This window comes from Nothobranchius furzeri, chromosome 11 (assembly GCF_043380555.1).
Source record: "Nothobranchius furzeri strain GRZ-AD chromosome 11, NfurGRZ-RIMD1, whole genome shotgun sequence".
In the NCBI taxonomy this organism is placed as follows: domain Eukaryota; kingdom Metazoa; phylum Chordata; class Actinopteri; order Cyprinodontiformes; family Nothobranchiidae; genus Nothobranchius; species Nothobranchius furzeri.
Window position 1 is genome coordinate 64,192,678 of NC_091751.1, and position 25,968 is coordinate 64,218,645.

General features: G+C 44.0%; 1 long non-coding RNA gene across 1 annotated transcript; it reads right to left on the bottom strand.

The window, feature by feature from the left end:
• Positions 1 to 4,580: 4,580 nt before the first annotated feature.
• LOC129160024 (uncharacterized) lies at positions 4,581 to 11,010 on the bottom strand. Its single transcript, XR_008561031.2, has 3 exons — positions 10,761 to 11,010; positions 10,612 to 10,680; positions 4,581 to 10,233 (listed from the first exon to the last, which is right to left on the bottom strand). It is a non-coding gene; the product is annotated as an uncharacterized lncRNA (long non-coding RNA).
• Between the last annotated feature and the right edge of the window lie 14,958 nt (positions 11,011 to 25,968).

Consider the following 25,968-nt stretch of genomic DNA (forward strand, 5'->3'; position numbering starts at 1 on the left):
AGGTCCTTAGTCAACTCAAAGTTGCACACATTTGTCCGCTAAGTTTTCTTTCATAAATCCCAAAGTTTGCGTGGAAAGTTGCTTACGCATTTTTCCGACCCCGCTTGATAAATGAGGCCCCTGGTCATTAGCAGATAACCTATCCTTTTAGATAGAGGCATGTTGGAGGCAGGGCAAGGGAGAGCCGTCTTTACCGACTGTACACTCCGCCTCTCTCTACTCCCCCACTTGTCCAGATCTGGGATAACATCAGATTATAACCATAGGTCCAATAAAAAGAAAATGTTTTAAGTCTAGTCTTTGTCTTAGCTGCCCTCATGTTGCTGCTGGCTTTTCATTACACCAGCCCTCCATGTGACAGTGCACCTCCCATTTGCCCGTCACGGGGGCTGGGTGTTACGTTCGGGGGCCAGGAAGAGGATGGATGGATGGATGGATGGATGGATGGATGGTTGGGTGATTAAATAGATAGATAGATAGATAGATAGATAGATAGATGATAGATGATAGATGATAGATGATAGATGATAGATGATAGATGATAGATAGATGATAGATAGATGATAGATAGATGATAGATAGATGATAGATAGATAGATAGATAGATAGATAGATAGATAGATAGATAGATAGATAGATAGATAGATAGATAGATAGATAGATAGATAGATAGACACCAGGACAACAGGTCACCAGATAACAGGCTGCAGGATTACTCGCTCCAGCAGGACACGCTACATCATGAGCGCACCTCCCGAAGGCATATGTAACTAAGTAAACCGCTAACCAGCACAAAGCTAAAAAGATGAAAACACTTATTTTAAGTGTCAGTTCATGACCCAAGTCATCTTCCTCAAAGAGGAAGTATCATTTTTAAAACCCTCACTTTGGCGTCAGAGTCTGGCTGCGGGTCTCCTGATCCAGGGGCGTGTCCAGGGAGTGGCCTGGGGTAGTACATGCCACCCTTGGAATCTGATTGGCCACCCCAGGTGTCACCACACTGACTTCCCTTTAAATAGGCACTTCATTGTCCACAAAAGGCTTGAGGTAAAACAAAAAAGCATAACCATTTGTGCCACCTATGCACAAAGTCAGCGCCGGCGCTCCGCACACGCACACCACGCACAGCGCGTAGGGCACCACGCCGGGGGAGGGGCACCAAACGCAAGCTTATGAAAAAATGACATACATGATAAAGACAGATTTCAATTAGAAGATGTGCAAAGCAAGTTAACAGCATGTTTACTGAGAGAAAACAATACAAAAAAGAAAGGAGATGGACCGTGTCCCCCCCCCCCCCCCCCCCCCAAGCAGTACACCTGCGGAGGCTGCAGCGGGCACAGTCATGGCTCTAAAAAAGCTGCAGGAGTCCGGGGCAGTAAAGAGACAAAAGAAAAAACAGCGGGATGATGCTGTTGCTTCGATTGCAGGTAAGACTAGTATTTTAATGGAAATTTTTAATTTTTTTATCTATTTCTAATTCTAAACATGTGTGGTCAAGTCCAGAGGGTCATATGACCTAGCTTAAATTCGGACTTGTTACTGCTGTTAATTAATCTGTTTTTGGTCAAATTTTGCCGACTTGTATAAAAAATAAGTCTGTTAAAAGGTTGCTCGTCTAAAAATAAACCTTGAAGAGTTTGAAGATTTTTTTTGTTTTAATAAGTTCATCTTAAAACATCTTTCTCAAGTAAAATAAAGTTTCCTCTGTGATGTCAGATAGGCCCATCTGTGCTGTTTTGAAACAGAAATAAACAAATTAATCATATTTGTCCACCCAAATACTTATAAACAGGAAGGACAAAAACACTGTCAAGGTAAAGTAAGAAATTTTATTTTTAAATAAGTGGCTGTTTGTGATTAATCACGAGTTAACTATGAACATGATTTATATCATTATTAAATAGCCTATGTGGCCTATAGGCTATGTAACTGAGATTTAATATGAAAAATTAGACAAACCTATTTTCACATTAGGTATTTGCTCTCTGTTGATATATATTTCATAAATATTTACAGGCCAAGGGGAACATCAGCTGCTGATGGTATAATTTGAAGAAAAAAGTCCATTATGCTAACCTCCTCCCTTCATATTCAGAATTTTCCAGTTGTGTATAAAATGTGTAAATTGTGTCTCTCTAGTTCTTAATAAAGGTTCAATAGTTTAGAATTTAGTCATGTCACATGCCAATATAAAAATATTTTTTATCATGGTTTAAAACTTTTATCTTATTATAGAATGAATATGACAAATTATCTTTTTGTGTCTGAATGCAGGCTCAATGAACAAGTACATTCAAGGAGGAGCTCAAGCCAAAAGTTCAGATCAGCCATCCACCAGCAGTTCAAGAAATCAAGATCAGTTGTCAGCCATCACGTCTGAACCTTCTACAACATCACCCAGCCCTGACCAGGAATTACAAAGTAAAGCACACCTACAGGCCGAGCACAGCCCACAGCCAGCACTTCTGAAGGCAGAGTGAGTCCTGGATCTGAAAAAGTATCTGAAAATTACTTTGTAGAAACACATGGGCCACACCTGGTGCTTGTGTTGTGTGGATCTGTTACATAATTCTAAATAATAACAACATGGAGTTCCTGTGTTGTGTATGTTATATTACGTAAATATCAATCTTACTTTTTGGAAATAATAAGCAGTTTGTGCATACAAGAGAATTAAAGAGAATTTAAAGCGACGCTCTTGCACATACTGTGTTATTGTGTTGTTTTTTCTGCGCGGGGGGTGGGGGGTGGGGGGAGTGGCACGGGGGCACCACGAAGCCTTTGTGCTTAGGGCACCAAAATAGCTAGCAACGGCCCTGCACAAAGTAATGCCTCGCCTGGGCCACCCCATTTTAAAAGATCTGGACACGCCACTGTCCTGTTCCCGTCTTCCAGCTAAACAGCTGATCTGTCTGCTGGACATTCATCCTTCTCCTCCTCCGTTATACACAAGAAGCCACTAAACTACGAAGAAGTAACAATGTGTCACAGATCGCTGCAATATCTAAACTTCTGTTGTGAATTCTGTCTCACTTCTTCTTTGCTTCGTGTTACAGATCACACCTGCTGTCACGGAGCGCAGCTCTGTCCCTCTGCAGCAAAAAGCTACTGAACCATCCTTATCGGTTGAAAAAGTGAGATTTCCACCAACAGCAAAGGGATCTCATGTTTTTGTGTTTTATTTTTTGTGTTCGTGAGCTCATCTCCTCTCAGCTCTTACAGATCACAGAATCAAGGTTTTCACAATTCAGCTAATGGTCTAAAAAGTGTAGTTTAATTATTTTAAGAATAACTCCGGTTTAACTTGGGCTATTAACAAAAAAATAAATAAAATAAATAAAAAACCTGGTGTGTAGTTTGTAATTCGCATTTTAAACATAAATTGAAACCGAAGCTCAGAGAGGCGGAGTCTTGCTTCTGCGACGTCCCAAGTGTGTTTTCATTGGTCGGTTGCAGACAGAAATCGTAGGTTTTCAAGAATGCTTGAGGGATGTTGGAGGCTGTCTTTGGTGGTGAGACGGCTCAAAAAGCAGTCACAGAGCCGGTCAGACACGACGACCACAGGTATGCAAATCACCCTCACGTTCACTGTTTTCTTACACAATTATGCTCCCAACGAGGCATTTGGCTAAGACGGCCATGTGATCCGAGTTTACGATCTAAACTGTAAGTCTTGATTCCCAAATTTTTTTTAATTCTCCAAAATCTAAAATCCGTGGAAGGTAGAAAATCTATTGAGTATTTTTAGGTGCATGAGTAAAACTGTTATTAAAAGTTAATACAGAGTGTAGTTACCAGAAGAAACACCAAAGGACCCGGTGCTGTCCTTTGTTAAATGCAGGAACTGACAGCTGACGTGTTGAAGGTTCTGATAAGTAGGTCAGAGCTTTGAGTGTTTTCACCAAAATGCAGAGAAGACGAGTCGGGCGTTGGGAAGACTGTTGTCTCGGTGAGGTGGCAGACAAGTCCCCAAAGAGATAGTTCAAGCTCGCGTGAATGGAGGATGAGCTGGGAGAACATGTATCAGTTTGAACAAGAAGCTGAATGTTTTATAGTAAGACAATGGGGCTGTATTAGTGTAAATGTTTCATGGTGGTGTGTTTATCAAAGCGTGAAGGTACACACACTTCTACAGCATAGTGAAGGTTCCAGGCTGGAGGAGAGAGGAGGTGTTGTGTTCTTCTTCATGCCTCAGTGCTTGTGTTTTGGGTGGATTCACAGGAGGGTGACCTGGGAGCTCCGGCGTGTGGCAGGATTCCACAGATGGGAGTGTTTGTGTGAGGACTTTGGAGAGGGCCATGAAAGATTAACTCCTCTGGCTGTATTGTTGTGGAGACAACAAATCTTTTCGTTTAGTGATCATGCATGACTTATAACTCCCAGGACATAACTAGCTGCTCGTGTGTTGCCATCTGGATTTGTGTGCCCTCCTGCAGCACAATGGAGAGCTAAAGTAAGAGCAAATTCCTGCATGCTGCGATGAGGCTTTTCCTACCTCAGGTGAACACAGAAGCATGATGCTGCTGGGCATGCTACAGAAATCTGTTTGATTTCACACACACACACACACACACACACACACACACACACACACACACACACTCACACACACACACACACACACACACACACACAAAGCAAACGGATAAACCAATCAGATATTGCTGATCAAACATATTGATTAGATAATCAAGATCGGCGTGAGCACCTTTATGAAAGCAGGAGTTTTAAACTGCTCCGGATCATACAGGTGTGTGTAAACACACAGCTGTGGCATTAGAGGAGCAGTTTCTCATCAATCTGAAAAGGGTTAAAGAGGTTGGAGTCCATCATTTTACAGTTAGAAAGATTATTCACAGCTGACAATCCTTCCAGGAGTAGATGGTGTTCGGCCTAAACTCACTTTCAGGCCTCAGTTAGAAGGTCAAAGGTCATGACAGTGCAATAGTAAAAATATGTACAAATATGTTTATAAATTTGTAGAAATTTTTGTCCCAATTTGCATGTTTTGGTCTGTGGTCACAAAGTACCTGGAGGAAACACATGCATGAATAGGGAGAACATGCAAACTTCACACAGAACAGCTGCAGGTTATCCAGAGTTGTCTCTGTAGTTATGCTGCTATAGGCTTAGACTGCTGGAGGACACACTGGGCCTATGGTTATAATCTGATGTTAGCCTCGATCTGGACAAGTGGGGGAGGTGGCGTGTACAGTCGGTAGAGACGGCTCTCCCTTGCCCTGACTCCAACATGCCTCCATCTAAAAGGCTAGGTTATCCAGAGTTATCTCTGTAGTTATGCTGCTATAGGCTTAGACTGCTGGATACACTGACCACTTATCACTCTACAATCTGCTCTTTAACTGTATTATTTCCTGCTATTTCAGCTGTTAACTTTATTTTTTCTCTAAGTGTTTTTCTCCTCAAAAGAAGCTACAATGACGTTCTGCTGAGCTGTGGTGGCCTCATGGAGGGGGCCATCATCTTGAACACTGTTGCTAACCACATAAACATTCTTCCTCTCCTGATAATAACATTTACTTTCCTTGACATTGAATGTGCTACTACTAGTTTACCCGTTTAATTATAGATTCACTAGAATAAATACAATAAAGTTTATCTCTCACCAAATAGAATATTTACTAAGAAATCACAATGTAACCATAGAAACACTACTTAGTATATATATATTGTGTGTGTGTGTGTGTGTGTGTGTGTGTGTGTGTGTGTGTGTGTGTATGTGTGTGTGTGTGTGTGTGTCTACTCTGTCTTCTCGATCCCCAGTGAGTCGTGGAGGATGGCTGCTTATACTGAGCCAGGATCCTCTTGAGGTTTCTTCCTGTTAAAAGGGGTTTTTCCTCTCCACTGTCATTACATGTTTGCTTAGTATGATGATTGCTGTAAAGTTACTGGCACCAGTCAGTGACTCGATGTAATTTGCCGGGTTCCTCATATAGGAAACTTTTTACTGATTGGCTTAATGAACTGACCTGTTTTGGAATATTTACTATGTGAAGTGCCTTCAGACAACTCTTGTTGTAATTAGGTGCTATATAAATAAACTTGAATTGAATTGAATTGAACTGAACTGCAGCTGGGACTCAAACCTGCAACTTTCCTGCTGCAAAAAAAAACAGTGCCACCAGTCACTCTAACATGCAGCCTATTTTTCTAATAAACAACCACTTCCTGTTTTCTTTAGACAGATGGGACCATCATTGAGATGGTGACTCATAATGCACTGCTCAGTGTTTGGAGAAAACCAAACACAATGTCAGCTGTCAGCATGGAGGTAGAGAGCTGATCATTTGGGCTCCTTGCAGTCACTGAGCCCAGCATGAACTCCTCAGTAGACCAAAGCGAGTCCATCTGTCTGAAGACTGGACCATCAGGGTCATGTTGAATACAGCCCAAAGTCACCAACAGAAATGGTGTTGGTTGTTAAATGATGCACTTTATCATGTATTTTTGTAAACTTGAAGTTAGAGTTGGATAACATGATAAAGTCCAGATCATTGTTATTACATTCTGATTCATAAACTATAGATGATGATTTGGAAAAGGGTAGAATGTCTTCTATGGGTCAGGGATGAGGTCCTGCCCCAAATGGAGGAGTTTAAGTATCACAGGGTCTTGTTCACGAGTGAGGGAAAGCTTGAGAGCGAGAGCGATAGGCGGATTGGTGCTCTATCTGCAGTGATGCGAGCGTTGTACTGGTCTGTCTGTCATGAACTGAACTAGAGGACCTGTGATGACACCAAATACAGTAAAACATTTTAACAGTCTTTATTAGCCTGACGCTAATAAGAGGAGTTACCAGAGTAAACTCAGGTATGGACAGAGTAGAAGGCAGGCGTGGGGCGAAGCCAGATCGGGACGAAGCAGGTACAGGGAGCAGTCTAGAGACGTGGTCGTAGACAGGCGAAGGCAGGCGCGCAGATAGGGTGGGGGGCGGGGGGATCTGTCCCCCCCCCAGATTCAGATTGACCCCGATCCGTCCCCCCCAACTAAGGCCAGAAAGAAAACAAAATCGGAGGTTAAGCGCTTGAAGCTTCTTTTTTCCAATTACAGTGAATGCAGCATGACATAAACAAACACAGACTCCAGAGGCGCCAAAGTGGTTGCTGCTAGGATGCAGGATGAAGTGAAAAATACAAGCAACGATTACTGCGTATTTAAAAAGACCAACAGTGTAAGTAGGCGGGACCGATCTGTCTGTTTATGCATGTTGGTTCTAGTTTCAGTACGTTGTTGTCGGTGTTGGGACTTACTCGTTATAAGCACCAAAGCCTCATTGCTGACTTTAACAAGTCTCATCTACAAATATGATCCCTCATGAAGTTACTACTTTACACCAGAAGATAGTGGAGATGTGGAACCTTCAGGCTGAGCAAAGTTTGGGAGATTTGAGTTTGAAAAACACCTCCCGCCGAGAGGCGCCCAGTCGGGGAGAGGAGGAGATGCGTGCAGCATGAAGAGCGCAAATATTAGAAAAAATAAATAATTGCCGGCAGGTCTGGTCTTTGTTGACTGATCACTTTGTCTGGTCATGACTGACTCTGATTATGAAGCAGAATATTGACTTTGATGAAGAAATTCACTCATCCAGCCGGGAAGATTGACGCTGCTGCAGCATCAGACAGCAGGTGCTGCACGAGAGGTGTGTGGAGTTTACAAGCTCCAAACGTTGGGTTTGATGTTGGTTTAACCTTCTCTGGGACGTGATGGATGTAGAAATGATGGTAAAAACACTGCAAAAGGGACAGACGTAGCAACAATGTAAAAAAAAAGCCGTAAAAAAAGAGGCAGATCCTGATGCATCATATATGGAAGTCAAGTGTGCCACATAATCATAAAAATAGTATAATATAAATTTTTAAAAGAGATTTATATATTTATATATAAATTAAACTTTCCAAATATAATGAAAATTTCTAAATAATGTAAAAATACGAAGGAACATCTGTTGGTAAGGCTGAAAATTTAGGGAACTACTGCTCTAAGTGACAAGTGAATTTCGTTTTTAAATATATTTTATGTGCAGTTTTTTAGGGCTTTTATGTTTTCTGTAAAGATTGGTATGCTGAAAATCATTTAATGTTTTGCATAAAGCATGAGGTTTTGGTTAGTAATTGACTGGAAGAATAACAAATGACTGAATTAAATAGTGGGGCGCGTCTGTCAGTGCGCCCCAGGGCAGCTGTGGCTACATCGTAGCTCATCACCATCAGTGTGTGAATGGATGAATGATACACTGTAGTGTAAAGCGCTTTGGAGTCCTTACTCTGAGAAGCGCTATACAAGTGCGGATCATTTATCATTTATAGCGTTGATCAGGCAGAACTTTGTTGCCAGCGTTCCACTGCATAATGGCTTCAAACACGTATATAATAAGTAGTTTTCACGTAAACCGTTGGAGGAAATTACACAAACTGACTGAGCTCTAGTTAAGGCGCTTGCAATAGTTTGTGTGTGTGTGTGTGTGTGTGTGTGTGTGTGTGTGTGTGTGTGTGTGTGTGTGTGTGTGTGTGTGTGTGTGTGAACTTTGTCCCCCCAGTTTGAAAATCCTATCTGCGCCCCTGGGCGAGGGTCGTGGTGGCAGGCAGAGTTCTTGGCGATGGCCAGGCGTGGAGACGAGGTTGAGAGACTATGATCAAGATGCCTGGAAGATTTACTAGCAGAAACGTTCAATAATCTGGCAGAGTGCTGGTGGCTGACTGTGAAATATATAGCTGGTGAGGCAGGTTTGTGGCATGAGCTTGATGGTGAGTTAACTGTGGTTGCTGGGGAAACAGGGCTTGGCATGAGCTTGATGAGGGGACCAGGTGTGATGCATGAAGGCTGATGAGGTGAATGATGGGGCATGGAGGTCAGGACCTGGCAGGATCATGACACTCGTGGTGAAGAGAGAGTTGAGTCAGAAGGCGAAGCTCTCGATTTACCGGCCGATCTACGTTTCTACGGTTCCCACTATGGTCACGAGCTTTAGGTAGTGACCGAAAGAACGAGATTGCGGATACAAGAAGCCAAAATGAGTTTTCTCCGCAGAGAGGCTGGGCTCGCCCTTAGAGATAGGGTGAGAAGCTCAGTCATACAGGAGGGGCTCGGAGTAGATATGCTGCTCCTCTACACCAAGAGGAGCCAGTTGAGGTAGCTCGGGCATCTGGTCAGGATGCCTCCTGGACGCCTCCCTGGTGAGGTTACCGGGCACGTCCAATTGAGAGGAGGCCTAAAGGTAGACCCAGGACACCCTGGAGGGACTATGTCTCCCACCTGGCCAGGGAACGCCTTGGGATTCCCCCAGAAGAGCTGGCCCAAGCGGCTGGGGAGAGGGAAGTCTGTGCCTCTTGACTTAGGCTACTGCCCCCGCTACCCGACTCCGGATAAACGGATGAAAATGGATGGATGGATGAAAACTAAAGATGGGTGAATGCTCTTTTTCCATGACTGACAATAAATGTGTTATAAAAGTAAATGTAACCTGTGGCTCCCTGAAAACTGAGTATGTGTATTCAAATATATCAGCGTGGAATACTCCTTCAAGGTTAAAGTGTTGTGGGAGCTACAGGATCAAATGTGTCTTATTTACTAAGGTTTCTTGCTTTTTGTTCCTTTGAACTCTATTTCTGGGTTCTTAGCAGTAGTATCTCATTACCTGAAGTTTGAAACCTCCAACCCACAAACCACACACACAACAATCAATTCAATAAACTAAATATATTGAAGTATGTAACAGTTTGTAATATTCATCATAAAGGAAATAAATAATAAATTCCCTCTCCTAGAGGGCTCTTAGAGGAATGATAAAAATTGAACAATCAATAAATAGATATAAATAAATAAATAAATAAATAAATAAATAAATAAATAAATAAATAAATAAATAAAACCAATTGTCCTTTAACAAAGTGTTCAGGACTATGTCACACAGTCTTCTTGCTTTTGGGCAAATTGGTAATTCAGTCCACTAAAACGTTGGAAAGTTGCCAAAAAAAGTGTCCAAACCCTCACTCAGGAAGGGAAAAAAACCTTAGTCCTTTGAATCGTGTAGAGGTCTTAAATGATCCTACCACATCTTTGATGAGACAGGATATGATGAAGACATCCTGCCATGGATGTGGCACCCATGAGTATTAATACCTCTCCAGTGGACCAAAGCAGTGCATCTGAGTCTTTAAATGTGTTGGCTTTCCAGGCAGGAAAAGGTGATTTAAACCTCAATCAACAAGCCTGCATAAAACATATGCAACAAAATTATAATAATGTCACTGTCTGTTTTCTATTATCTTCCAAACTCACAAAATAGCTATACTTGGAAAAGTAGATTTCATTAACAAAATAAATATAAAAGCAAAACAAATCACCTTATCTTAACAGGAAATTTGTGTACAATTCATTTTCTCAACAGTTTAACACATCTACTCACAGAAACTGAGCTAACAGCTAGCCGGGTGGCTTAAAAATGTGGCTACACGAGACCGTTACAAAGTTCAAAAACATACATATATTTCACAGAACATAGCTTAGCATAGTTTACATCAACGTTTTTTTCTACTTTGTTTCACATCTACATATACATTCAGTCCATGAAACATTAGATTAACTCACCAAAGGGTTTCTTCAAAAAACAAATCGAGGTCTACTTCTAACGGCTCCTCCTTCAGTAGCGAACACACTCTATAATCATAAAACACTTTTTGTTTCAATAAAAACTTCTCACAAATAATCTTAAACCCTCCTTAAGTGATGAACCTTACCTTTCTAGAAGCTTCCAGTCACCTATTACTTCGCTGACGGCAGTTAACTGAACTTCTGCTCACCTGTTCAGCCTAACGGACAAAAACGTTTTTTTTCTCCGGTGTGGGGAGGGCTGCGCAGCTCGGCTCCATGCTGCGTTCAAGTAACCCTCGTAATTTTTTATACTACCGAAAAACGGTTCCTAACAATGGAGAATTTTTTTAAAGGAATTTAGGCTCAATAACCCTGGAAGATAACCTGGGTTACATAAACAAGGTGTTTTGAACAGCGTCAGCGCACACCAGCCGCAGAACCCACCTACTCCCTACCCATCCCCCTAGCACACACACACACACACACACACACACACACACACACACACACACACACACACACACACACACACACACACACACACACACACACACACACACACACACTTTATCTTCTCTGCTCATCTTACTTTCATCCCCATCACATGGTGTCTCCTCTACATCCCCCCCCCCCCCCCCCTCCACCCACATCCTCATCCCCTCTTTCTACGCAGAGATGGCAGCAGTGTTGGAAGGAGAGAGGACATTTTCTTTGGAGGTCAGCTTAGTTCACTCCCCGTCCTGCAAGTTGAGGATGATGTCTTTGGGGTGAGGAGGACATGTCAGGCTGATCTGGGATCTGTGTCCCTAGGGGTCCAGTTTGGAGGGGGGGTGACAGGGCTGCTGCTGAAATATTAAAGTTAATGGGATTGTGGTGCTGCTCGCTTACATGTGGGCTTGCGTGTGCGTGCCAGCGGCGGCATGTGCTGCTCATAAGTTGAAGCTACTTGATGTGAAGTGGAGGGAACAAAGTGGAATGGAGTTGGATAATGCATTGTGCTCCAAAACAATGGCATGGAAGAAAGAGCTTAGGCCATGATGGAGCAAAACTCAACACCAAAGTCAGGAAAAATGCATGGAGGAGCAAAGGAAGGATGTAGGAAGGAAGAGGACATGAAGAAACTACGGGAGAGTTTCATAGAAATCAGAAACAAAACGAGGGACTGATAAGATTCCTCAGCTGCCAATAAGTCTCTCTCTCTCTCTCTCTCTCTCTCTCTCTCTCTCTCTCTCTCACACACACACACACACACACACACACACACACACACACACACACACACACACGCACGCACGCACACACACACACACGGAGCAGCTTCAAGCTATCATACACATCGCCTGGAGCACAATACAGCTCGTTAGTGGGTACAAGCTCAAAATGAGTCCCTCTCCCTTGCTCAGCCGTTCCATCTCACAAGCAGTTGTCAATGTTATTGTTTCCAAATGAATACACACAAATGCACGACACTGTCTGACAGAATCTGCTATGAATACTCTCCTTATGACAAACACACACGGAGTGTGGCGCTGCAAAACTTTTACGATGCTGAATGTTTCAGGGAGAGGAGGAACACGAACAACAATTAAAAACATTTTGTGTGTTAAATTATGGATTCAGCTCTTAGTTTTTGTCACTCCTGCTCTCTTTCTCTCACACACACTTTTCAGTGTGTGTGTGTGTGTGTGTGATGTTGTTGCTGTAAGACATAGACAGAGTTGTTTTAGCTCTTCGATGTTAATTAGAATCAGTTTGAAATACGTTGAGCCCATTCTCGTTGTATTTCTGTTTGCTAGCAGGAAAGTAGGCCACGATTCGGAGGTGCGCCACCTTCACATTCCCACCGATGAGGAGCGAGTGACTGACGTGCCAGAAGAGGAGATGCTGCCGGCCCCTGTTGTTTGCTACCCCCTCCCTCCAGATGATCCACACAAACATCGCCCTGCCATAGCGGGTCACACACTCTGCTTGTCACCTATCACGTTTTCCAAATTGAGGAAGTGGGCCACAGACTTGAGAGTTGCTAATTTCTCCTAGCGCACCTCATCCCCAGCCTCAGCAGGGCCCCCCCGAGTGTCTCACCTCCCAAGGCCCACAAACACGTCTTATGCTTGTGAACGCCACTCATCAGCCCTGCTGGTGCACCGTGCCTTGTTAGTCTCGGCTAAAACACCGGCAGAGCAGCACATTGAAACTCCGTGTGCGGCACACTCGTCGTCCCTTGAGTTGGTCACATGAGCTGCTTTGCATAAGCTGCCTTTTATTGAAGACACACACACACACACACACACACACACACAACCTAAAGCAAACGTGCACATGCAAGCCTGCAGGAGACACACGTATACCTCATTTCCCCAAGCCCGCCCCTACGTTCCTGGTGAGATGCAAGGATTTAAGGGCCTCTGCCTGCCAAAGGGAGCTGTGCTGGATTTCATCATCCCAATATGGAATCCAAACGCCTAAGGAGAATTTGCACTGTATTAGTGAACATTCACAATTGGTTTCCGCTGGCAGAAAGTAGATAGAAAAGTTTCCCCCGTCTCATGTATCAGAAAATGACACTGGTGTTGAAAGGAAAAATGGAGAAGGTACATTTGGCGACATGAAATGGGACTTTTATGCAGAATAATTCCTGGTTCAGGACGGATGGATGTAAATTTAATTCAGGTGGAATCCATTATGCAGCCAAGTCAGGGACTCGCGAGCTTCGCCCAAAGAGCTTCAGGAGTTATTCAGATGTTTTCATTGTGTGAAGAACTCCTGGGTTTGACTGAGCCTTCCACAGATCTAATATTGATTGGTTCTGAGGACTACTGTGGAGTCAGGTGAAGCGCTGCTCCATAACCGTAATGACAGCAAACCAGCTGCTCCTGACAGGAATCACACTGATTACCTCCACTTCATATTTCAGCTGCATTGACATTTACTCATCCCTTCCTTTCAGATGTTCTGTATCTGATTCATGTTGTGAATATTTCCCTGATTTATATTTTGCAGTTTATGCCTAAAATTATTTCAGTACATTTTTATTGACATTTGACGTAAAAGTTAAAGAAGGGCCAAAACAGCTCAAAAACAGGCCAACGTTAAAAATGTTGGTGCACATCAACAGCCTGCTGGAGAGACAACATCCTGTTGTTATACTAGAAAAACAGTTAGAGAACAAAATGCGTTGCTCAGGCTGCCCTTGAAGTTTCCTCACAGCATCAGATTACATCGTTACGTTCTGAGGTGGAGAGGTCCTCCCCCAAGTGGAGGAGTATACGTATCTCTGGGTCTTGTACACGAGTGGGGGAAGGAGGGAGCGTGAGACCGATGGGCGGATTGGGGCAGCTTTTGCAGTGATGCGGACGCTGAGCCGATCTGTCGTGGTGAAGAGGGAGCTGAGCCAGAAAGCAAGGTTCTCAATTAACCGGTCGATCTACTTCCCAATCCTCACCTTTGGTCATGAGCTTTGGGTGATGAACGAAAGAACGAGATTGTGGATACAAGTGGCGGAAATGCGTTTCCTTTGCAAGGTGGCCGGGCTCAGCCTTAGAGATAGGGTAAGGAACTCGGACATCTGGAAGGGGCTCGGAGTGGAGCAGCTGCTCCTTCGCATCGAAAGGAGCCAGTTGAGGTGGTTCGGGCATCTTGTCAGGATGCCTCCTGGACGCCTCCCTTGGGAGGTGTTTTAGGCATGTCCTGCTGGCAGGAGCCCGCTGGGTAGACCCAGGACTACCTGGAAGAAATACATCTTTAGGTTGGTCAGGGAATGCCTGGGTGTCCCAGCCGAGGAGCTGGTGGACTTGGTCGGGGAGAGGATTCCCTGGGAGGCCTACTTTGGATGCTGCAACCCGGACCCCAGATATGCGGAGGAAGGTGATGTGACTTTCTGAGGTGAAGGATCCAAAATGGCTGCAGGTCTGTCAGAGGTGTTTAGGGCTCTCCTGCCTATCAACTTTGCCAACGTTGCTATTCCTAATTTTGTGTATTCATCTCAGATAAACGGTAACATCACTCCACCATAACATCTAAATGATAAAATAAACTAAATATGGAGACCTGAGGAAGATGCTTCTGTAGGAAGAATGTGACAAGCCTACCCTGCAGGTATACTCGCGATAACTTTTAACACATTTTATTCCTTTGCAGCCTCTGTGCCCATTGGTCATCCCTGCTGAGCGGTCTGTCTGGGATACCAGTGACTATTTGGATTTCACAGCTATAGGCATGTCCTAGCCTTGGATGTGCTGCTACACCGTACAAAAGCTCCAGAGGAGCAATGGGGACTGCGAGCTTGGGCTTAGCTATAACGCAAAAAGGTGTGACGACATGAGAAACTTTCATGACCAAGTGTGGCCCAATGGCTAAAAGGGCATCAAGTAAACAGGAAACTGAAAGCTAGCGACGTTCCACAAGTGGACATTTTTTCATATGGTTAATCTTTCAGCTATTGTCCGGGATCCTAAAACTAAGCTTACGAGGATATGATAAGAACAATATTTTCATGTTGATGAAATTCAGATCTAAACCATCTGAGACATGGCCAAATGAGAACACCAAATGAGGATAAAAGGAAGTGACGCCACCAACATCCGGCGATTACCCTGACGAAGACTGCAGTGACGTAAAAACATGTCGGCAAAGGTAAAAACAATCCCTCATCACACTGAGTACAATGAAGAACTAAAGAAAACAAAAAAAGGGCTTTAGTCTAATATCAGGTAAAGAAGGCTAAAGGCTAACGTTAAGCTAACAATGCTAACTGTGAATTAGGAAAAAATTGTTGGCTCAAAAAAATTTCAAACAACATATTTCACTTCTTTATTAATGTTTATGTATTCAGCAGACACATTTGTCCAAAGCGACTTACAGGTGATAATGAAGCCAGCAGGTTGCCCTTGAGGCTAACAACAAACACTCATCAGGCAATCCTAGGTGGCAGTGAAGCAGCATGATGAATTTTAAAGGGAAGTGGGCAAGGAGTGTACAGTAGGGTGGGGGACGGGTGCAGGGAGGGTCCTTTAGAAGATGCTCTCTGAAGAGCTGGGTCTTCAGGAGTTTTTTTATTTAATCTTTACTTATCATCTAGAGTCTTCTGGTGCTGATCCGTTACTGGCAACTGCCATGAAACACGTGAACAGGAGGGGGAGTCCTCAGAGCTGACTTGTTTGTTTTGAAACATGGACTGCAGTACCTACATTTGACCACAGGATGTCATTCTTACTACGTGCACCTTTAAATAATATGTCAACGGCAACTGGTACACTGTTGTCTACACCACCAAAGAATAAAGTCAATTGTAAGCAAACCTTGTGCTTATTTTCCCTCTAGATTATATAAAAAAAATTGTACGTTCATTCTGTTTATTTTATCAACTTCTCTATCTCAATATTAAAATTACGAGGCTCTTCACAAAAACAAAAATTAAAAAAAGATTTGAAAAAATTATTAAAAATATGTTTAAAATGAGAAAAATTTCAAATAGTGATAAAAATGTAGGAAAGGGAGAGAGAAAATGAATAGAAAGAGGGAAATCAGTGGATCCTGGGAAAGGCGGAATAGGTAGAAAGAGCAGAATAAGGAGAGGGTGGTGAAGAAGGTCAGCCTGAACAGGTGAGTTTTCAGCTGCTTTTTAAAGGAGACCACTGAGTGGAGAAATGAAGGTGTGGATAACTCAAGTTCAGAGCGGGACAGAATGGGACTCAGATTAGCAATGTTCCTGAGATGGAAGAAGGAAGAACAAACAAGAGAACTAACATGAGAATACAGGGTGAGAGCTGGGTCAAAGGTCACACCAACATTCCTGACAGAGGGTTTGGTGTGAGAAGCAAGCTGACCTAAGCCCCCTTCAGACAGGCCATGAAAAACGGAAATATTCCGGAATCTGTCCGTAAGACCTTTCTGTCTGAATACAAACATCCGGATAACGTGTTCCGGAATTTATCCGGACGAAGCCCCTAGTAACAGGTCCGGACTTGTTACGGACAGGGTGGCTGCTTCGGACTGGTGAGGTAAAGTTCCGGACAAGAGGGACGGGGAGGAGGAGGGGACCAGGGGACGCTGTGCGCACCTATATAGCCCGCTGCTGTAGCATGCGGCAAACCACGGCAGCTCGCCTCCTACGGTACCGTCTAGACGCGAGACGGAGCGCTTCACACCGCTTCAGTGATTCCTTTAACCATTGAGCTTCATCATCCAGGTCTCTTTGTGTGCGCAGAATTATGCTTAAGCGCCTCGTGATTTTTATCTTGAGAGGCGCTATAGAAATGATATTTTCTTCTTCTTCTTAACATAAGTCCGATCCCACCCCCCACCACCCCCCCCACCCCCCCACCCCCACCCGCCGTCAGACATCTGGAACTTTTCCCTGCTGTGTGAACGCAGCCGAAAGGACAAGTTCCGGTACAAAAGTGGTGTGTCTGAAAACACAGTTCCAGTTAAAAACCGGATTGAATTGTCCGCAAATGTTCCAGAATGTCTGTCTGAAAAGGGCTCTAGAGAGTCACATGACTTAAAAGTAGCAGATGCTTTCAATATATTCTCAGTATATTGGCTTGAACACTGCTGCTAACCACTTAAACATTCTCCCTCTCCTGATAATAACATTTACTTTCTTTGACATTGAACGTGCTACTACTAGTTTACCCATTTAATTATAGATTCACGAGGATAAATACAATAAAGTTTATCTCTCACCAAATAGAATATTTACTAAGAAATCACAATATAACCATAGAAACATTCCTTGGTGTGTGTGTGTGTGTGTGTGTGTGTGTGTGTGTGTGTGTGTGTGTTAAAAGGGAGTTTTCCTCTCCACAGTCGCTGCATGCTTGCTTAGTATGAGGATTACTGTAACGTCACTAACACTTGTCAGTGACTTGATGCAATTTGCTGGGTTCCTTATATGTGAAACTTTTTTCTGATTGGCTTAATGAACTGACCTGAATTGGAATGTTTATTATGTGAAGTGCCTTGAGACGACTCTTGTCGCGATTTGGCGCTATATAAATAAACTTGAATTGAATTGAATTGAAAATCTCTGATCACCCGCGCTTTCTCATCCCATCTCATCAACAATGGTTCACAGCATGCTAGAGCATGGCATAAGAAGTGTCACAGAACTTGATGTTTTAAGAAAATGAAGCCACTCACACCACCTAGAAAAAAGGGTGTGTTCAGTCAGAACACTTTCATTTTGAAAAAGTTCAGTCACACATTAGTCACTTCAGTAAAATAAATTCTCAGTCATTCAATTTCCCAGACAATGTTCCACAAGGTGGTGAATTCAGCAATTATCCTGCCAATCCGTAGAAGCGGACATCCTCTGTCAGTTTGCAATTACAGGCCAATCAGTATCCTCGCAGAGCCTAAAGTTGCAGAGAAATTCATTGCTTAACAAATCGTTTGCCAAACTTTTGGCTTACTCTGGTGCATTAGCAGCAATGCTTTTAACATACTTTCCAAGGGTTAGACTACTGGCTTTGAGCTTGAACAGTTTGTGTCTGAAGGAAGGCGGCTGAATGGTTTATTTATTAGAGCAGCGGCCTCAGACCAGTTCTGACTGTAGACGATCATGAATATCTCCACCACAGCAGAACCCAAGCCAGCATTTTTCCACTTTTGTGCATAATGGTCCTTTTAACTTCTGTTTGTAAAGTAGGTACACCTCTACCTCCCCCACATAGATGTGTATTTGCTGGAGCTCAAAGCTGCAACAGCAGTGCCATCTGATCTCCAGGATTTATTGCAGAACAATCATGTGTGAGTAGTATGAGGGGAAAATCCTTGAGGAGAACCGGTGTCGAGTACAACGGTCACATATTGGAGATTGATGGTTGCACTTCTAGCAGCAGCAGGTTTTTGACTAGTGTGAAAAGATGGCGTTAAACACACAACTGAAATCCAAGAAGATCCGTCTGACATGACGTTTCAGACTCCAGGTGAGGGAGAGCAGCTTGGATGGCAGCTGACGCCTCATCAGACACAGACCAGTTCTTCCCACATCACATACTGCTGCGGGAACATGGCGATGTCTTTATGTGAACCAAAACCTGCTGTTTCAGCCACACTGGGGTAAGGCACTGCATGACAATCATTTGTTTTGCTTCTGAAACAGATTTTAAACAACAACAGCAGTTGTGTGGTGACATAAAACCATGGAACAGTTGGAAACCCTTGAAATGCTGTTTGCAGAGACTTTTACCTTAAAGGTTTACAAATGTTTTAAATCGGGAAACGTCTGGCTTTTGTATGCGTTTAAACTCTTTCATTGTTTTGTGATCCACCTCTTTAAAGTTTAGACTTTTTTTTTATTATTATCTTTTACATTTTGATCTTGCTAATAGACTTAAATCTTGGTCCAAAATCCTTTTCCTACCAATGAGAAACAGTAAACGTCACTCTGAACATGTTCTGTAGATTTAAATGTACAATAAGTAAGACTTTTACAGTTAATCAATCGCAAACCATCTGATTTCTAAATCACGTTGGAAGGAAGGTTCTTTTGTACGTTCTCACTGTGTTTGTCTTCAAATTCCATTTTTGGTTCTTTTTTAAACACAGATAAGGTTTTTCTTTACCTTGCTGACGTTTCGTTTGCGGCTGCAAACATCCTCAGAGCTGACGCTGATGGTGGCTTCCTACTCCATTTACCCGCGGGCAGCAGAGGACGTTGTGGCCCTCTGCTGCTCCCCTCTCCGATGATGCAGTGGCACAGTCACGGCCACTGAGGACAGAACAACGCTGACAAAGACAATTCACCAACAAACACTGAGGGACAAGACAGGGTTTTTAAACACAGAGGGAAGCAATCAGGGGGACAGGTGACAGGTGTGAGGAGTGAGGTCTAGAGGGGAGACAGGTGCCATCAATAAACTAAATGGGGGAAAGAACTAAGCGGAGGGGGAGATAAACCATAACCTATAAAACACTAAATAACTAAACCTAAAGACTAAGGGCAAAGATAAACAACTAATGACTAGAGGCGTGAGGAGGACTAATACAAACCAATAGGAACTACAAGGGAATGACTAGGAGGAAACACGAGGGAAGCCTAGAGGGAGCTGGGGAACACAAGAAGACACATGAGGAGAACCCGGAGTGGGCTGGGGAAGCATAAGGACACACAGATCACAAGGGGACACATGAGGGGAACGCAGAACATGACATTCATACGATGTGGCTCATTTCTAGTTCCTGAAACTGGTGCACCGGAGCTTTGTTTCCCCAGAGCACGGCTTACAAGGCATTCATTCCTGCTGTAATGCACTGATCAAACGAGTGGTCCACACCTTTAAGCGCTGCCCTGTTGTCTCCTTTCTTCCCACTGAGCTCTGCTGCTGGGAGCGTACACCAACCACCTGCTAACATCTGAGCAGCGGTCTTCATGCATCCTTCGTCTCTTTGTGGCACCATCCTAAAAGCATCTTTTTAATGACTTTGAAGCATCTTAAAACTTTGTAAAACTGCAGACGTTTGCCAGCCGTTACGTGGCCACCCAGAGTTTTCTTGTTGCAACTGCACACTTCTGCTAAGCAATCCGACACTTTTCATCATCATTAACTCTTGTGGCAATTTCATGTCACGGCCACTGATCATACGGACATTAAAATCCAATCCAGCCTTTGATTCAGGGCTAATTATTTTTCCTGATTATGAGTCAGACCTCCTGCAAGGAGAGATGTCCGTGTCTATTAGCCAACTCCAAACTGTCCACATGCTGATCGCTACCAGCTGACCAGCAGCAGACGTCTCATCTGTCTCCTCGGGAGTCCAGACTCACAGACGTGCTTTTGTGACCCCGTGGGGGTCAGCATTAGAGGTTTGCAGTTACAATCGACCTCCTGCTGCTCGGACTCATTCTGCACCGTTTAGCAGGGGAAACTCTCAGATGGCTTTTGTCCTGCGTGCACTAATGGCAGAAAGGCTCAGCACGGTGCGTCTATGATGCTTTTGATGCGCCTCATTACCAGTTTAAATTTACACCTGCCCCGTGCATTCCAGCGGGCACCCTCCTTACATGTGAGCGGGATGGTTTGTTCTGGATAATGAGCCTCGTGATCATTTCCATCTCTGAGATCTCTTATTAGGTTGCAGCTAATTGTTTTATGAACATTTGAAACAAGTAAACACCCCAAAAGTCTGCATCAGTACATTCACCTGTCTTTAGGTTACCTGCAGAAAGCCTGGTCTACTTTGTGGTGAATGAGAATCAGCTTTGGGGGTTAATCAGACCTGATTGATGACGCAGTAGAAGAGCTTCCAGCCTAAACTGGACCGAAGGAAATTTCCAACATGTTTAAGAAGTTGACCCAAAGGGAAGAATCAGGCTGTGAATTCGCTGCTGGGAGCTATCATTCTTAGTTAATAAATGCAAACATTTGTTCTTGAAGGCTCACTTAACCTCTTAATTTATGTATTACCACCAGAACCCTTTTCAGGCGAGAGCCATCGGTCAAACAGGCCTCCACAGAGAGGCACCGCATGGCCCCTCTGCCTCTTTTCATCTCGCCCGTCGCACTCGGCAACGAGCGCCACCGCGCAGCCTCAACTGGCGCTCAAACGCTCTTCATTGTCCTGAATATTGACAGGTTGGTTCCGGTAAATTACTGATTTTCCACCAGAGCTCCAGCTCCAGTTTGGGACATCTGTGGGGGGTCACAGGCGAGGTCAGGCCCGGGGCTACGTCCATCTGCCCAACAAATACCCGCATCTTCAGACACAAGCCTGCTAAACGCCTCTAATAGCCTGTGTAACATTAGCGTTATTAGCCCCAGAGCGACGCAACCTATAGAGAGAAAAGACTATTTAGTTATCAATGAATCCCCGCCCGTTTGAAATGATATCTGCTGAGCAGAAGGGAATTAATGACTCGGTGAAAGTTCTCCTCATTAGGCCGGCCTGGGAGTGTTTTTCTCAGCAACCAGAGGATATCAGGTGGAATCTGGTACACCAACATGAAACAGGAGCTTGTTTCATGATCCTCTGATGCTTCTTCATACATGATGGGCGACGGTAGCACAGGAGTTAAGTGCTCACCCCGCAATCGGAAGGTTTCAGGTTCGAGCCCCGCTCAGTCTGTCGGCGTCGTTGTGTCCTTGGGCAAGACACTCAACCCACGTTGCCTGCTGGTGGTGGTCGGAGGGACCGGTGGCGCCAGTGCGCACCAGGGCAGCTGTGGCTACATCGTAGCTCGTCCCCACCAGTGTGTGAAAGGGTGAATGACTGATTGTGTTGTAAAGCGCCTTGGGGGGTTCCAAGACTCTAGAAGTAAAAAAGTAAATTTTATTTAAATAGCACTCATCACAGACATAGAATCAGAAAGTGCTTCACATAGATCAAAACAAAATAAAACAGTCATAAAATCATAATGATCTCAAAGCAGAAATAGATTAACATCAGAATAAAACAAAGTTATAAAATTATAAAATTTCATAAACAGATGAAAGATTAAAAATTTGAGTTAAAAATAAGAAAACAAAAGGTTTAGGTTTAAGGAGCTTTAAATAAAAGGGTCTTTAGCTGTTTTTTAAGTGTCCAGACAGGATAAAGGAGGATCATTCCAGAGTCGGGGTGCAACAGTCTGGAAGGAGCGATCACCTCGACTTTTATATCTGGTCTTTGGAACTTCTAGAAGGTTCTGGTGTGTGGACCTGAGTGCTCGGGTTGGAGCATAAGGCTTTAACAGTTTAGTAATATAGGGAGGAGCTTGACCATGTAGAGCATTGAAAGTTATAATCAGGATTCTAAAGTTAACGGGTAACCAGTGCAGAGACGTTAGAATAGGAGTGATGTGTGCTCTTCTGTTTGCTGATAGCTTTTAGGACTTTGAGCCGCATCAGACCTTCACTAGTAGACTTTATATGTTGTTCACCAGATGCAGGAAACACCTCTGTACAGTCTTTGGTTTGTCCATTGTGGGCTACTGTAGTTACATCATCCTCTATAGAGTCTGTTGATAAAAGGGGCGAAGTTCAAGTCCCATAATTCAGCAGTAAAATAGGAATATTATAATGCTTCGCTACAAAATTTTTCCTTTAAATTCTGCACACAGTTCCTGTGTTAGAAACTGAATGTCCTGAACAGGATATGGGATCTGAAATTACAGCAGCTGATGAAGAAATAATTAATCTGTAGTGTGTTCAGGCGATGCTGATGGTTTCAGACCATGTTGGGATCACTCTGTCCCTAAGGACTGGCTTCACAACAGGGATTGAATTCTTCCATCTGAGAAAGTGGGCTCTGCTGGGAAGACGTACTGATTTTGACCATCGACATAAATATACTGGACATCTCCTTTCCATAGGCTCCAATATCACATTTTTGTACTAAAATGGGAGGTGGCCACCACCGCCATTTTGACCATGTCACAGGTTCCGTCAAGCCCAGACAACTCCAAAAAAGGGAAGAGAGGAGGAGCTGAGGGTGGGGCTGTAAGGCTGGGATCAACTGACAACACCCGGTCAAACTAGCTACAAGCTAACCTGAAGCTAACCCAAAGCTAATGCGGAGGTGGGAGCTAAGCTAACGGAGGTAGCAACCTAGCTACAACCGGAGTTAACTGTGCACAACACCAGAGCTTCTGAGTCAGAGATACGCCGGGCTGACCGCTGGGTAAAACCGGGTGGAACACAGAGGTCTCCGAGAGCTCCACAAGCCGGCAGCCCGAGCAGCAGACAAGTGCCGCTGCGATCTGAGATGCGCAGAGCTGCCGCTGGGGAGAACCGGGTGGAAAGGTTTCCATCCCAGAGCTCCACAAGCCGGCAACCCGCGCAGCAGACAGAAGCCGCGATCAGACAGATGCGCCGAGCTGCGGGGAGGGGAGAACGGGTGGAAAACATCGGTCTCCCTAGAGCTCCACAAGCCGATAGTCGGAACCCAGCTCCACCAACATGTTATATTTCAACCCATTTTCTAAAGTGCAGCATTATGTTAAATGCACTGGGTTTTACCCTATTACATTTAAATTTCATGGTTAAACAGTACATGTTAAAATCTAAGCTCAGCTCGGCAGTGACCTAAAGTACATAAATAAAATTTTACTTACCGAAAAAAATGAAGCGGAGACTCCTTGGACGCTCTATTAGTGCAATTAATGCTACAGCAAGTCATTTTGTCCAACAATTGCACTAAAAATATCCAAAGAAGAATACACAAACACAGAGACTCAAAATCCCGGAGCAGTTTCCAAGCCAGACCGAGGCTCTACTGAGGCCTTTCCACGGAGCTAGCTCTGTGGTCACGTGGGTCTGATGCTCATTAATTACACAGAATTTTAGGCTTTTAATACACTTAAACAGAAGAGTGAGAAAATAAATTCACCCCCCTCAGAGTTGTCATGAGTGTAAACTAGATCATTTAAACCAAAAACATGTTTTGGTTACAGGCTGTAAACATGTTTATTTCTGCTGTGAAATTGGTATTTTTAACATGGGAGTCAATGAGGATTTGCTCGCTTCTGACACCAGCCCCCAGCGGATGAGGGTGGAACCGCAATTTTTGGTACTTCCGGGTTGGGCCCAATTTTAGAGCCGCATTGTGGGGGCTTGATTTTGACGGGCTGGTTTGGTCCCTCCACCACAGCCAACCCCACCCACCAAGCTGAGACAAAGACCCTCTGCTCTGGCAGAGCGCACTACAGTTGGCCCGGTCATTGTGTCTGTTAGCCCCAGTGAGACCTTGAATATAGAACAGCTTTTCCATCTAATGAGGCAGAACTTCATGCCTCTGCATAACTTTGTCAACCTTCTGTTCTCTGGCAACAAAGGCAGAATTTTTTAAAAGTTTCATCTATTGCTCTTCCCGGTGACACACAAACTGTTAAGATAGTGCAGTGCAGGATTTTGCAAACAAAGATGACTGTGTGAAGAAATAGGGCGCTTAGATGGGAGGAGCGCTGGAGAATAACGCCTCCGCAGGGAGAGCTTTGATGACACGGGGTTGTAGTTTTATGAAATAGGCTACATTTGGTTTTGTGTTGTGAGGGTTGGGAGGAATCGTGAGTGGGGATGTTTTTTCCCCTGCTTATTATATTCTACTGTACTCTATGAAGATGCACATCTTAAACCCAGCACTAATTTGCCTATTTCTCATTTATTATGAGCAAAGATAATTGGGCGCTGCCTGCTGTGTGCGTTTGTGTGCATGCAAAGATCTCCGTGTTTATATTGCTTGTTTTTCATGGTGGAGCTGAAGCAAAATGTGGAGCACTAACGGCGCTTTTACAGTACTTTTACCTCAAGCTCACACTCCTGCAGATGTAACTCTTCATTTCATCTTTTATAACATGAATGCAGGAACTTAACCGCCTCCCCCCGGGGTGAGTGCAGATCATGGGCCAGAGATTTACTACCACAGATAGAGAGAACAAATCTTCATCGTCACACGTTGAACTGACGATTTCACAGGACAGGATTTTCTTCACAGGAGTAAAGAGCGCCGAGGCCAGAGCAGCAGTTGAAAAGCTGAATAAATGACCTTAAATGTGTTTGTGGTTGTGAGCAGCGAAAGCTACAGCCTGATAATGAGCTCACAACTAAGTACAAAACTATGTTTACAAATCCTGGGGAGAAGTTTTCCACGTTATTTACAGGTTTGTTACTCAGTTTGGTTAAATGTAAAAGCAGGAGCGGAAGAGGCATCCATGTCTGAGGCTAATCATCACCAAGATTTATATTCAAACAAACTAAAATAAACTTCTCCTCTGCTGTTCAGTTCAAATTTAAAAATACTTTAATAATCCCAAATGTAATTTTTCTAAAGCAAATATGAAACAATAAAATAACAGGAACAATTATATATTCTCTTACTATTTCATTGTCTTCAAAGACTCATTATAGATGCTGCTGGCTGTGAGCAGGAGGGGTGTAAGGTTACCTGCTCCAACCCTTACCCCCCCCCCCCCCCCCCCCCACACACACACACACACACACCTCCCAAGTACAACTGCTTTTTGACATGGAGGGTGGGGGGTGGACGGGTCTGCTTGCTGCAAGTGGTAGGATACCCCCATCTTGACCAATATCCCTCATTTTACTGCATATTAGACATACATCATCTCATACCAACCAACCAACCAACACACACACACACACACACACACACACACACACACACACACACACACACACACACACACACACACACACACACACACACTCTGTTGGTCTGGCGAGGATGGGGATCTGGAGCTACCTGTAAGGCTTTGGGGCCATTGCAGGGATGGATGGGTGGGGATGGGTGCCCACGAGTCAGGGTATGGTCTGGAGGCCCGTGCTGCAGTAAGCTGCCTGCTGCCTTGGAGGATGTTCTTGGAATGGGGAGGGCCCTCAGCTTCTTGGCCCCCCATATTCTGTGGGCAAGGGTGTC